Consider the following 15,866-nt stretch of genomic DNA (forward strand, 5'->3'; position numbering starts at 1 on the left):
GGTCACCCACCGTGGAGATACCTATATTATCCCACTGCGTAAAACCTCTACTGCGTCGTAGCTGTCCCAGGGCCTTGGTGTCCCAAAGTGGGGTAAGCTTCGTTATCACTCCGTTCCACCCCAGCTTCGCCTGCGCCTTGTACCATATGGCGACCGTTTGTTTCGTGGGTCCTTCTAATTTCGAGGCAAGTCTTCTATTGTAGAGTACAGCCAGCATATTATTCGAGCCCAGTTGCGCCCTATCCACCCTGTATGCAGGGTCATCTTGGGGAGTGTGTATCCATTGATTAAGGGTTTTAAGTTGTGCTGCCCAGTAGTACAGTTGTATGTTCGGTTGCGCTATTGTGCCGTCATACCAGCTTCGGTGCAGTTTAACCTGTGCTATACGTGCTGGTCGGGACCCCCACAACAGGGTCAATACTTGTGCTGCTACCTGTTTAAAGTATCTGGGTGGAATCGGATATGGCGCGTTATCAAGTGCGTAGAGAAATCTCGGCAGCGCCATCATTTTGTATAATGCTGCTCTCCCCAGAAGCGTCAGGGGCAACAACGCCCAGTGCGCGACATCGCGCTTTAGATGTTCCAGAGGCGGTGCCAGATTTTTTACAAAGAAGTCTGCCGCATCTTTAGTTATATGAATACCTAAGTATTTAAAGGCGTTCCCTGCCGGTACCAATGGGCATTCCACTGGGAGTAGGGGTTCTGGCCCCTGCAGTATGTAAAGCACCGACTTGGACCAGTTTATGGTATATCCCGATACCTTCCCATGCTTGTCACACAGTTTAAGGAGCTCTGGAATACTGTGATCTGGGTCCGTCAGGTAGACCAACATGTTGTCAGCATAGAGTGAGAGACGGTCTTCTCATTATCCTTCCCAGCCAATGCCCTTCAGTAGTGGGGTTGACCGAATTAACGTCGCCAGTGGCTCTAGCACTATGGCAAACAGCAACGGCGATAGTGGGCACCCTTGTCATGTTCCTCTCACCAGTTCTATTGTATGGGAGATATGGCCATTAGCCGCAACCTGGTCAAGTGGCGCCGAGTACAGCAATCGGATCCAAGCTATACATTTTGGGCCAAAACCCATATGAGTTAGTACCGCAAAAAGATATTGCCAGTTAACTATATCAAATGCCATTTTCGCATCTAATGATAATATCACCGCCGGCTCTGACAATGTTGAAGCCCGTGCGAGCACTCCTTGTATGCGCCTAATATTCAGTGCTGTATTCCTATTCGGCATGAAACCCGACTGGTCTGGGTGAATCAATTGTGGGAGATGGGACATTAACCTATTCGCTAATAGTTTATCTAGGATTTTTGCTTCCGCATTCAATAACGATATCGGGCGGTAGGAAGTGCACTCTGTTGGGGGTTTACCTGGCTTTGGGATCGCCACTATTGTCGCTATTCTTTGATCCAGTTGGAGCATCGTCCTCTGCAAACTGTCATTATACATTGCCAACAGGGGTGTGCTTATAGTCTCTGCCATAAGCTTGTACCATTCTATTGGGATCCCATTGGGTCCCAGAGCTTTTCCAGATTGAACCGACCTAGTTGCCGTTTGAAATTCGTCCTGCGTCAGGTCTGCTTCTAATTCTAGTGCTGCTTCAGGTGTGAGCTTCTGTGTTTCAATGTGTCCGAGTGATTCTGTCACCTCATTCTCCGATAGGGTCTGACTTGGTGTATAAACCTCTCTAAAATATTCCGCTAGTGTATGTACTATCTCTGTAGGGTGTTTCTGGAGTCTTCCTTCCCGTGTCTGTAATTGTTGTATTCCTCTGGAGCCTTCCCCCATCTTGTCCAACAAGCCAACATTTTACCGGCCTTATCCCCCACCTCGTAAATTTTGTGTTTCGTCGCCGTGATGTTGCCAACAGTTATATGTTTTAGATGGTCCTTGTATTGTTGCTGACATACATTCAGGGAGTGTGTTGCTTCTGGAGTGGGGTCTGCCATGTGCCTCGTGTTCGCTTCCTGTAATTTTAGTTCTAATTCAACTAATTCTTTCTGTTGTGCCCGTTTATACCCAGTAATCGAAGCTATCGCCTGACCCCTAAAAACTGTCTTGTACGCTTCCCATACTATGGATGGTGAGTCGACTGATGCTGTGTTCTCCTCAAAGTAATGTTTAGTGGTAGTTTTAAGTTCTTTCCTAATGCTGGGAATCTTAAGATAGCCAGGGTAGATAGGATATAGCCTCTTACGAGACTTCTCTCGGCAGGAGAGCATCAGTAACACTGGGGAATGATCCGAGATACCCCAGGGTCATATTTCTATCACGTCGACGATTTGCAGTCTAGCTGCCAACATCAGGAAGTAATCTATTTGTGTTAAACTCTTGTGTACCACAGAGTAGTACGTGTATTGGCAGGCTGCGGGATGCATGGACCTCCAAACATCTACCAATCCCATAGCCTCTAAGAATCCCCGTATCCGTGAGGATTCGGCTGTCTGTGCTCGGGCCGGAACGCCTGTCTAACATCGTATCTATCGTTGCATTGAAGTCCCCTCCTATGACAAGATCACCTTCTGGTAGCGCTATCAGAAATTCTCCTCCGCCGGTGGGATATACACAGACACTATATTCAGAAGTTGACCCTCTTATTGTCCCTGTATCGCCGCAAAGTGACCCTGGTCATCTATCTTACTCTGCAATATCATAAATGGGGAGGTTTTCTTAACTAATATGCCCGTTCCTCTTGAGCCTGCAGTGAATTCGGAGTGTACAGTCATTTTGTACCCCCATCTATCCAGAGCCTTACAAGCCTTCCCTGTGAGGTGTGTTTCCTGTAAGAGCACTATCGCTGGGCCGTGTCGGTTTAGAGCTTGTAGCACCAGGCCTCTCTTTATCTTATCGCCCAGACCCCTTACATTCCAAGTTATTAGTCTTAGGCGGGCCACCAGGGTCTCCCGCCTCAGTGTATTGGTATGATCAAGTTGTGTGTCCATTGTTATGAGTGACCTGCGGGGGGAAGTGGAGTCGCCCCCCTGCCAAAACGGTAGCGCATCCGGCAAGTATACAAGTACGTAATGTGTCTACCCTGTCGAGAGCAACTCTAAGCTTACATAACAAAACACTAGTAACTTCACTCTTCAACTCTACCCCCCTCCCTGCCTCCCTGCTTGACAGACCTGTAACCGCCCGCATCCCCAACTTAGCAGAGTGCTTTGCCCTTCCCCAACCCATGTTACTTGCTTGTCGGGGTAAAAGGTCAGTGAGAGTTGCGCCCCTCCTTGCCCTCCTAGACCCGCCTCGGTCCAGCATCCATGTTTGACTCAACCATTTTGTGCAGTGCAGCCGGTTGGTCCTCGGTATCTTGATATTCTGGGGCTCTTCCCATGTCCGTTTTCTTTACTTCTCGCGCCTGCCTCCCCTTGTTGTGACACCTGAGATCCGGGGTGGTCTTCATCACTCTGACGTTGACGACTGCTGTTGCCGCGGCGGGGGCCCTCCACTGTTCTCCATCCTTCTAGCCAGTTGTAAGCTGCTTCCGGCGTCTCGAAAAACCACGTTTTTCCATCGGCGACTACTCTGAGCCGCGCTGGGAACAACATTGAGTAGGGTAGTTCTTGTACTTTCAGTGCCTTTTTTACCTCCAGGAAAGTTCTTCTACGACGGGCGACTTCGGCTGTGTAATCAGGAAAGAAGGCAATCGTAGAGTTATGTATTTTGACTGGTGGGGAAATTCTTGCCGTCTGTAGGATCAAGTCCCTGTCTCTGAAATTAAACAGTCGAGCCAACACTGGCCTCGGGGCAGCTCCAGGTTTTGGTTTACCCCCGGGGACCCTATGTGCTCTTTCCATGGAGAAGAAACTCAACAGGCCCTTGGGTTGCAGTCTTGTCTTGATCAAGTCCTCTATGTACAAGTCCATTGCTTGGGCACCTTCGGACTCCGGAACCCCAAGAATATGCACATTATTCCTTTTTGAGCGCCCTTCCTGCTCATCTAACTTCTCTCGTAATTGCCTGTTCTCAGCCTGAATGCGGGTCATTGCTGTCTGTAGTTTTGACGTGTCCTCCACTAGCGACTTGGTAACGATCTCTACCTCCTTAATCCGTTCGGTCATTTTATGGAAGTCTGCCCGCAGCAGTGAAACATCTGTTGATATTGTTCCCACCGTCGTTTGAACACTGGATAGCGCTTTCATAATATCTTCTAGTGTCACCTTCCTTGTCCCATCAGGTGTCTTTCCCGGGGAGGGGCGACCGTCCGCCAGGGGCGGTAAATTTTTGTCGAACGCATATTTGTCCAGTTTCGACTGTGTCAATTGATTTCTGGGCCCCTTCCAGCCATGGAGGGCATGTCGGGTAACTACTCCTGTAGTATCTCTATCGACACTTATTCGCTGTCTCCCTTGGGTGCACTATTTGTCAGTTGTGGGTTTTTTCCCGCTATCTATAGGTCAGTGGGGAGATCTTCCGGTATGCGCTGCACCACTGTGGGTCCCGGCAACTGACTGCCGCTGACATTCCGTCCCAATATAGCGCTGGCCCGATTCGCCGTTATCGCCGTCTTGGATTTGCCACTGTAGCATGATGCTGTGTTTTCTTGCCGCAGGCAGTGCCCCAACCAAACAACTCGATTCTTGACAAGTCCTTAATTAACGGGGGAATAGGGTGGGGGGGGGCCCGTCCCGACTTCAAACGGTGTTTACTGCCACTGGGACGCCTACTGCCGTTTGTTTTCTGCGCTTGTTATTTGCAGCTTTGCCCCTTCTGCATTAGGCTTCCTGGGGACCCAGAGCATCCCTGACCTGCCACCCGCTCCAATCCGCTCACACCTCCTCGTTGGGATGCTAACTGCCGTCTTCGCCTCTGCTTTCTTGTCCCCGCGACCACTCCCCACCTCCGCCAGCCGCCGGATGTTTTGCACTCCTGTGCCGCGCTCGGGGATCCCTTTGTAATCGCCACAGCCTGCTCGCCTTCGGTGGTAGGGGTGAAGCGGTAGTGGGCCGGGGGCTCAATCGGACACACCGCGACTTTACTTTGCCATGCGCAGTGTAACCGGTGGACCCCCGGCGTCCGTCCCCCTTGTTACAGCGCCTGGGGGATTCCGGTCTTCTCCCCACCTCTTGTGACTGCTGCAACGACGCTCCGGTCCGGAGCCAATGATTACCGACTGTTCCCTCCGTGACGGGGTCGCCGCGATGCGCTGTCCCGCCGCAGCCTGGGGGACCTCTTCCGCCGTCGCGGACTTGAAGTCTCTTTAGGGCGCGGTTCCCGGCAGCGGGCTAGGCCGCAGATCGTCGCTGCCTTTTTATGATGTTTCCCGGCTCTGTATCGGGGTCGGATTTCACCCGGTCAGAGCCGTCCAGTCCTGGACGTCGCTCACTGCCCTCGGAGCTGAGTTCTGTGTCGGATCAGCTTAATGATTCATGTAAAGCGCCGCACTTTCCCCAGAGCTCTCGGACTACGCAGCCATCTTAATCGGCTGCTAGCCACGCCCCCCCTGCAAATGCTAATTTAAAAATGTACGTGCCTTATGAATTTTTAATAACTATGATTTTTAATATGGAGTACATTGCCTAGGTATTTATTTTTATTACAGCTAGCTAACTAGAAGTATGGGATAAACTTTCCAGGTGTAAATATGAATGAAAGACTATATGAGATGGGTCTGAGTGCTTAGTGAACTAGTGAAGCCGTGCAGGGATATACGCCAGCCCCTGGTGTTATTGGTTCGATTCATCAGCTTTTTATCCTTTCAAGGTTGATAAAATGAGTCCAGTTGAGTGGGATAACAATAAACATCTGCTATTCATCAGTAGCTACAAGAGACCTCATTTAGAGTGAAGATATACTGTACTAATATGTTTGTTATGTATGTTGGACCGGTATGTGCCAACACTCATGCAAAGGCTTACCTAAAGTGTTTCTCTTCAGTGCATGGTAAAAGTGATCTGCAGAGGCAAGACATTTTCTGTGGAAGCAAACCATCATCTGGTGGAAATTAAGTTTATGGAGGAAAATATGTTACTTCAGCTTTTTGAGCAACCACACGTTACCATTAGTCTATACATCAGGGGTATACAGTCATAATATCGAGTAAAAAATATAGAATTACCTTAATATCGAGTTAAAAATATAGAATGGACAGAATAACGAATGGACAGAATATTGATAACAAAAATATCGAATTTGAGGTAAGTAGTTAATATCGATTTACATAAATATAGAAAGTCAAAATATCGAAGTATTTAATATAGATGTAAAATATATCGATTTTTTAATAATATCGAATTTGTTAAAGTGTTTTATTATATTAGTATATGTGTGAAAAGTGTATATTTATTTTATAATTTATTTTAAGTAATGAATTTTATGGTATTTAATTTTTGCTTAATTTAATTCTGTAGCAGGTTGTTGGTTTATAGGGGAATAGGGTGGGAAGTAATTTAATTATAATTGATTAAATGCTTTAATTTATTTATTGGTATTTATCTTGAATTAATTAATTTTTGATTGGTAATTAATTAAATTATAATTGGTAATGAATTTTTATTAATTGATTAATTGATAATGATGTTAATTTTATTAATTTATTTTCTATAGCGGGTTGTGGGTTTATAGGGGAATAGGGCGGGAAGTAATTTAATTATAATTGATTAAATGTTTTAATTTATTTGGTAATTAATTAAATTATAATTGGTAATTATTTTTTATTAATTGATTAATTGATAATTATGTTAATTGTATTAATTTATTTACTGTAGCGGGTTGTGGTTTTATAGGGGAATAGGGTGGGAAGTAATTTAATTGCTTTCAATTAAATTTATAAATGTATTTATTGATATTTATTTGTAATTAATTGTTAAATTATTTTCATTTGCTAATTAATTAATTGTAAATTGGTAATTAATAGGTAATGATTATTAATAAATAATGTATATTTGTATTTTTATTTGATGAATTATTATATTATATTACATTTGTACTTATTTGTAATTAATTTTTAATTGGTATTAATATGTTTTTATTATTATTAATACATGAAGTATTTACTTTCCCTACTGTTGCACTCACTGGAGTGGGAATAGTAATTTTTACCCCTACGCTATCCTACGCTTTCTCTACTGTTGCACTCTCTGGAGTGGAAATAGTAATTTTTTTCCCTACGCTATCCAACGCTTTCCCTACTGTTGCACTCTCTGGAGTGGGAATAGTAATTTTTTCCACACCGCTATCCAACGCTTTCCCTACTGTTGCACTGTCTGGAGTTGGAATAGTAATTTTTACCCCTACGCTATCCAACGATTTCCCTACTGTTGCACTCACTGGAGTGGGAATAGTAATTTTTACCCTTCCACTATCTAATGCCTTCCCTATTGTTGCACTCTCTGGAGTGGGAATAGTAATTTTTACCCCCACGCTATCCAATGCTTTCTCTACTGTTGCACTCACTGGAGTGGGAATAGTAATTTTTACCCACCCACTATCCAACGCCTTCCCTACTGTTGCACTCTCTGTAGTGGGAATAGTCATTTTGACCCTCCCACTATCCAACGCCTTCCCTACTGTTGCACTCTCTGGAGTGGGAATAGTCATTTTTACCCCTACGCTATCCAAAGCTTTCCCTACTGTTGCCCTCTCTGGAGTGGGAATAGTAATTTTTACCCCTACGCTATCCAACGCTTTCCCTACTGTTGCCCTCTCTGGAGTGGGAATAGTAATTTTTACCCTTACGCTATCCACCGCTTTCCCTACTGTTGCACTCTCTGGAGTGATAATAGTAATTTTTACCCCTACGCTATCCAGCGCTTTCCCTACTGTTGCACTCGTTGGAGTGGGAATAGTAATTTTTACCCTCCCGCTATCCAACGCTTTCCCTACTGTTGCACTCTCTGGAGTGGGAATAGTAATTTTTACTCCTACGCTATCCAACGCTTTCCCTACTGTTGCCCTCTCTGGAGTGGGAGTAGTAATTCTTACCCCTACGCTATCCAACGCTTTCTCTACTGTTGCACTCACTGGAGTGGTAATTGTAAATTTTACTCTTTCCGCTATCCTACGGCAAAAATATTTTTTATTTTTTATTAATATTACGTTCATATGTACATATATATCTGGATACCTCCGAACCTCTCTGTGGCGCCCAGCCGGACACAACCAAAGGACGAAATACAGACTCCAAGTATTGTGGAAAAATGCAGGTCTTTATTTTCAGTTTGTCAGACGCGTTTCGAATACCCTTGTATTCTTTCTCAATTCACAAACAAATAGTCCACTTTCACTTTTTATATTGTTTTTTTGTGTGTGATGCTTTCACCTCCCCTCTGTGATGTGTGGAAATAGAGGAAATACTAAACAAATATGCATGCTGGGACTTGTAGTTGTTGAGAAAGCCTTACTAGATTGCTAGCATTTTGAGTTTGCATAACATTTTGCATAACAATTTGTTTTGAATAGGTCGCCAATTTCATTATATATTTTCTCAATGAGTATAAATAAATAAATAAATAAATATATACATTGATAAAATATGCTATACAAAAATATATTATTCAAAATATATATCTATCATTCTTCTTATGATAAAAAGACAACAAATGAACAAATATTTCATATATACAGAATACAATATAAAAATAGTAATATGGTATTTAAAATACTGACACTCTACAGATTTACACATGGAAATCATGGAATAAATTCCGAAATCCACGTTTTGGCTAACCTTGTTGACCAGAATTGGTCAGATGTCAAAAAGACGTGCAACACTACGCAATGTGCAAAAATACAAACTAAGTGCAAACTTTGCATTCTTTTGTAGCAGCATAAGAGTATTTCCTTGAGTAAAGTACATAGTAGTGATGTGATAATTACTAAACTTCACTAAATTTGTGCTTCTTACTAAACAAAGTCTTGACATTTTTGAGACAAGTGCTTTAAAACTTATAAGCAAAAAATAAGTTATGCTTATAATGTGAAAGACTAAAAACAATATTGAGACAAAAATAGAGTGGAATGGGGGCAACAGTGATATTGTCAAGGTAAATTTTAGATACAGGAATTTGGAAACATGTAGGGAACATATAGCTAATGGACAGAGCATCTGAGGAAGTGATGTAAGTCCTCTGTGTTATTTAATCCATTTGGCTGTCTGCTGTCTAATTCAATAATGAATTTGGATTCCAACTGCCACAAGCACTTTTCTCTATTTCCACCTCGCGGATTCTCCTTCAAAGCTCCAATAACAAAATAGTTTAAATCCGCTAGATTATTTTGGTGGATTGCTTTGAAGTGTCTTGCGACAGGATACGTACCATCGTTGTTGACGATGGCACGCAGATGTTGCAGGATTCTGACGTGCACTTGCTGCTTTGTACTACCCACATACCTGAGCCCACAAGTACACGTCAGAATATAAACTGCATATTCAGTTTTGCAGTCATGGCATCCCTAAATTTTTTGCTCTCTCTATATGTATTAATATATCAATTTGTATTGTTTTTTTAACTTACATTAATTGTTTATTAATTGTAATGATACTTATGTATTTTAAGTATGTTTAAGTTATTTATATTTATTATTTCATAAATTTTTAATTACTTTAAAGCATTTTTAAAAAATCGATATTTTGACGATCTATATTTTTTACAACGATATTTTTGATTCGATATTTTTGTACTTACCTGTTTGGAGATAGGAAGTCGATATTTTTGTATTCTATATTTTTTACTCGATATTTAGGTAGTTCTATATTTGTGTCATCGATATTGTTTCAGTGATCCTACATCAGGGTCTCCTTATACTAATATATCGTCACAATACCTGTCACTAGGACCCCTATTAACTAGGGCTCTGAAACCAAACAAAACACACATTTTATGGGTTATCTGAAAAGGACAAAGGCCTTCACCCAGGGTAGTGATATGCTTCATCATCATCACCTCCGCACTGTGATGAGAATCCTATACACACCCTGGGATCTCTTTGGGGCACTTTGGAGAAGATGTGCCTGAAGTCAAAAGAGGACCAAATTAAAATGTGTAGGAGAGAAGGGGAGTGGAACATTTCTTGATAGATTCCTCTCTGTCACATGGTTATCAAGAATGGCACTTTAGGGATTGTGTAATGCAGCACCCTAGTGTTTGTCAACATGATTCTGCCCACTCTGGAAGCCTCTCTGGAAGGATATTTGTCAGGACGAAGAACAGTACCCCTAAGATCCCTAATATTGTCCCTTTTTTGGAAGTGTGAGTTTGGTCAGTCAGCCTGTTGGCATATCCTAATCCACTCCTGCTCTTGGGACACCCACCGGTAGATCTGAATGGTCACCAACATCACCTCACCAGCTACAACAAAACTAGGGCCTCATTTATGGGGATTTGACATAAGGCAGCAAGTCACCTTGTTGGGCTGCCCCACATTAACCCCTTCGCTGCTAGGCCTTTTCCCCCTCCTGTGCTAAGGCTTTTTTTGGTGTTTTGGGGTAGTGCGCGCTTAGGCCCTTGTAACTTTTTGACCACATAAGGGATCCGCGCCAAATTTGCGTCCTTTTCTTCCAACATCATGGGGATTCTAAAGGCGCCCAGGGTTTGTGGATTCCCTTGGAGGGGTCCCAGAAATTAACCAAAATATAGTGTTTTTTTTGTTTTTTTCAGAAAAATGGGAAAAACGGGCTGCAAATGAAAGCCTCTGGCTTTTTCCCTGAATATGGTATCAAAAAAGGGTTTGTGGGGCTGAATTCTCCATTTTCTCAGCTTTTAGGGAATGACAGTGTTTTGTCAGAGAACCGAAATTTTTCACTCAGTTTTGGCATTTTTCTGGGACATAGCCTATTTTTGCTATTTTTAGAGCTTTCCACCTCCTTCCAGTTAATGGTAGAAATGAGTTTGAAAGCAATAATGGATCCTGGAAAGCTTTACATTTCCGAAAAATAGACAAAATTCTGAATTCAGAAAGGGGTCATTTGTCTAAATCCATGAAGGTTTCGTTATAGAAACTAACAGTTAGATATTGGAATATTTGAAAATTTGTTGAAAACAACGGCCTTTTGTCTCAACGTTTTCACCTATAACTTTCTATAATTTTGACAGCTCTTGGAAAGCAATATACCGTTACATCCGTTAGACCTTCCTGGTTGTGGGGATATATGGGACTTGTAGTTTCACCAAGAACCCGACGAACCCAGATCCAAAAACTGAGCAGCAACTTGCAATGGTATTTTTTTATTTACTGGGTATAGTGCACTTTGTCTTGGAAAATGTACACATGGAATAATCTGTATGAAAGACACCTATGTATGTATGAATTGGGTACAAATTATAGAGTTCAGAAACAGTATATAATTGCACATTTTCAAAGTTGGGAATACTCATACTAGCATGAGAATTATTGGTCATTTTTCATAAAGTTTTTTTTTCTACACAATATCTTTCATTCAAAGGGAGAAATGCAAGAAAGCTCAATTGGTAATAACAGTTGATTTACAAATCTGAATTACCCCAAGTGTCCCGATAAAAACGGTACCTCACTTGTGTGGGTCGGCCTTGTGCCTGCGACAGGAAACGGCGCAAAATGCAACGTGGTCACACCTAAATTTTGCAGTTACAAATTGACCCTTTTTTGGCAAAGTGCCTACCTGTAGTTTTTGCACCCTAGTTCTTCCGGCACCTAGGGAAACCTAGCAAACCTATACATTTTTGAAAAGTAGACACCCAGGGGAATTCAGGATGGGATGACTCGACTGCCTACCACCAGGTTTTGTTACCCAGAATCCCTTGCAAAGCTCAGATTTCGACAAAAAAAACACATTTTCCTCACATTTCTGTGGTGGAAAGTTCTGGAATCTGCGTGGATCAACAAATTTCCACCCACCCAGCGTGCCCCCAGGTCTCCCAAAAAAAATGGTACCTCACTTGTGTGGGTCGGCCTTGTGCCTACGACGGGAAACGGCACAAAATGCAACGTGGTCGCTCCTCAATTTCCCAGTGAAATCTTAAGCTCTTTGGACAAAGAGACTACCTTTTGTTTTTGAGCCGTAGCTCAACCAGCACCTAGGGAAACCTAGCAAACCTATACATTTTTGAAAACTAGACACCCAGGGCAATTCAGGATGGGGTGACTCGTCTGCCTACCCCCAGGTTTTGTTACCCAGAATCCCTTGCAAACATAAATATTTGACCAAAAAAACACATTTTCCTCACGTTTCTGTGGTGGAAAGTTCTGGAATCTGCGTGGATCAACAAATTTCCACCCACCCAGCGTGCCCCTAGGTCTCCCGAAAAAAATGGTACCTCACTTGCGTGGGTAGGCATAGTGGCTGCGACATGAAGCCGCGCAAAACGCAGCATGGTCGCATCTCAATTTCCCAGTGAAATTTAGCACGATTCGGACAAAAAGACTACCTTTTGTTTTTGCGCCGTAGCTCTGCCAGCACCTAGGGAAACCTAGCAACCCTATACATTTTTGAAAACTAGACAACCAGGGCAATTCAGGATGGGGTGACTCGTCTGCCTACCCCCAGGTTTTGTTACCCAGAATCCCTTTCAAACAAATAAATTTGACCAAAAAAACACATTTTCCTCACATTTCTGTGGTGGAAAGTTCTGGAATCTGCGTGGATCAACAAATTTCCACCCACCCAGCGTGCCCCCAGGTCTCCCGCAAAAAATGGTATCTCACTTGCGTGGGTAGGCATAGTGGCTGCGACATGAAACAGCGCAAAACGCAGCATGGTCGCACCTCAATTTCCCAGTGAAATTTAGCACGATTCGGACAAAAAGACTACCTTTTGTTTTTACGCCGTAGCTCAGCCAGCACCTAGGGAAACCTAGCAAACCTATACATTTCTGAAAACTAGACACCCAGGACAATTCAGGATGGGGTGACTCGTCTGCCTACCCCCAGGTTTTGTTACCCAGAATCCCTTTCAAACAAAAAAATTTGACCAAAAAAACACATTTTCCTCACATTTCTGTGGTGGAAAGTTCTGGAATCTGCGTGGATCAACAAATTTCCATCCACCCAGTGTGCCCCCAGGTCTCCCGAAAAAAATGGTACCCCACTTGCGTGGGTAGGCATAGTGGCTGCGACATGAAACAGCGCAAAACGCAGCATGGTCGCACCTCAATTTCCCAGTGAAATTTTGCACGATTCGGACAAAAAGACTACCTTTTGTGTTTGCGCCGTAGCTCTGCCAGCACCTGGGGAAACCTAGCAAACCTATACATTTCTGAAAACTAGACACCCAGGGCAATTCAGGATGGGGTGACTCGTCTGCCTACCCCCAGGTTTTGTTACCCAGAATCCCTTTCAAACAAAAAAATTTGACCAAAAAAACACATTTTCCTCACATTTCTGTGGTGGAAAGTTCTGGAATCTGCGTGGATCAACAAATTTCCATCCATCCAGTGTGCCCCCAGGTCTCCCGAAAAAAATGGTACCTCACTTGCGTGGGTAGGCATAGTGGCTGCGACATGAAACAGCGCAAAACGCAGCATGGTCGCACCTCAATTTCCCAGTGAAATTTAGCACGATTCGGACAAAAAGACTACCTTTTGTTTTTGCGCCGTAGCTCTGCCAGCATCTAGGGAAACCTAGCAAACCTATACATTTCTGAAAACTAGACACCCAGGGCAATTCAGGATGGGGTGACTCGTCTGCCTACCCCCAGGGTTTGTTACCCAGAATCCCTTTCAAACAAAAAAATGTAACCAAAAAAACACATTTTCCTCACATTTCTGTGGTGGAAAGTTCTGGAATCTGCGTGGATCAACAAATTTCCATCCACCCAGCGTGCCCCCAGGTCTCCCGAAAAAAATGGTACCTCACTTGCGTGGGTAGGCATAGTGGCTGCGACATGAAACAGCGCAAAACGCAGCATGGTCGCACCTCAATTTCCCAGTGAAATTTTGCACGATTCGGACAAAAAGACTACCTTTTGTTTTTGCGCCGTAGCTCTGCCAGCACCTAGGGAAACCTAGCAAACCTATACATTTCTGAAAACTAGACACCCAGGGCAATTCAGGATGGGGTGACTCGTCTGCCTACCCCCAGGTTTTGTTACCCAGAATCCCTTACAAACATAAAAAGTTGACCCAAAAAACACATTTTCCTCACATTTCTGTGGTGGAAAGTTCTGGAATCTGCGTGGATCAACAAATTTCCACCCACCCAGCGTGCCCCCAGGTCTCCCGAAAAAAATGGTACCTCACTTGCGTGGGTAGGCATAGTAGGTGCGACATGAAACCGCGCAAAACGCAGCATGGTTGCACCTCAATTTCCCAGTGAAATTTAGCACGATGCGCACAAAAAGACTACCTTTTGTTTTTACGCCGTAGCTCTGCCAGCACCTAGGGAAAACTAGCAAACCTATACATTTCTGAAAACTAGACACCGAGGGCAATTCAGGATGGGGTGACTCGTCTGCCTACCCCCAGGTTTTGTTACCCAGAATCCCTTTCAAACAAAACAATTTGACCAAAAAAACACATTTTCCTCACATTTCTGTGGTGGAAAGTTCTGGAATCTGCGTGGATCAACAAATTTCCATCCATCCAGTGTGCCCCCAGGTCTCCCGAAAAAAATGGTACCTCACTTGCGTGGGTAGGCATAGTGGCTGCGACATGAAACAGCGCAAAACGCAGCATGATCGCACCTCAATTTCCCAGTGAAATTTAGCACGATTCAGACAAAAAGACTACCTTTTGTTTTTGCGCCGTAGCTCTGCCAGCACCTAGGGAAACCTAGCAAACCTATACATTTCTGAAAACTAGACACCCAGGGCAATTCAGGATGGGGTGACTCGTCTGCCTACCCCCAGGTTTTGTTACCCAGAATCCCTTACAAACATAAAAATTTGACCAAAAAAACACATTTTCCTCACATTTCTGTGGTGGAAAGTTCTGGAATCTGCGTGGATCAACAAATTTCCACCCACCCAGTGTGCCCCCAGGTCTCCCGAAAAAAATTGTACCTCACTTGCGTGGGTAGTCATAGTGGCTGCGACATGAAACCGCGCAAAACGCAGCATGGTCGCACCTCAATTTCCCAGTGAAATTTAGCACGATTCGGACAAAAAGACTACCTTTTGTTTTTACGCCGTAGCTCTGCCAGCACCTAGGGAAAACTAGCAAACCTATACATTTCTGAAAACTAGACACCCAGGGCAATTCAGGATGGGGTGACTCGTCTGCCTACCCCCAGGTTTTGTTACCCAGAATCCCTTACAAACATAAAACGTTGACCAAAAAAACACATTTTCCTCACATTTCTGTGGTGGAAAGTTCTGGAATCTGCATGGATCAACAAATTTCCACCCACCCAGCGTGCCCCCAGGTCTCCCGAAAAAAATGGTACCTCACTTGCGTGGGTAGGCATAGTGGCTGCGACATGAAACAGCGCAAAACGCAGCATGGTCGCACCTCAATTTCCCAGTGAAATTTTGCACGATTCGGACAAAAAGACTACCTTTTGTTTTTGCACCGTAGCTCTGCCAGCACCTAGGGAAAACTAGCAAACCTATACATTTCTGAAAACTAGACACCCAGGGCAATTCAGGATGGGGTGACTCGTCTGCCTACCCCCAGGTTTTGTTACCCAGAATCCCTTACAAACATAAACATTTGACCACAAAAACACATTTTCCTCACATTTCTGTGGTGGAAAGTTCTGGAATCTGCGTGGATCAACAAATTTCCACCCACCCAGCGTGCCCCCAGGTCTCCCGAAAAAAATGGTACCTCACTTGCGTGGGTAGGCATAGTGGCTGCGACATGAAACAGCGCAAAACGCAGCATGGTTGCACCTCAATTTCCCAGTGAAATTTTGCACGATTCGGACAAAAAGACTACCTTTTGTTTTTGCGCCGTAGCTCTGCCAGCACCTAGGGAAACCTAGCAAACCTATACATTTTTGA

This window comes from Lissotriton helveticus, chromosome 2_1, assembly GCF_964261635.1.
Source record: "Lissotriton helveticus chromosome 2_1, aLisHel1.1, whole genome shotgun sequence".
Taxonomy (NCBI): Eukaryota; Metazoa; Chordata; class Amphibia; order Caudata; family Salamandridae; genus Lissotriton; species Lissotriton helveticus.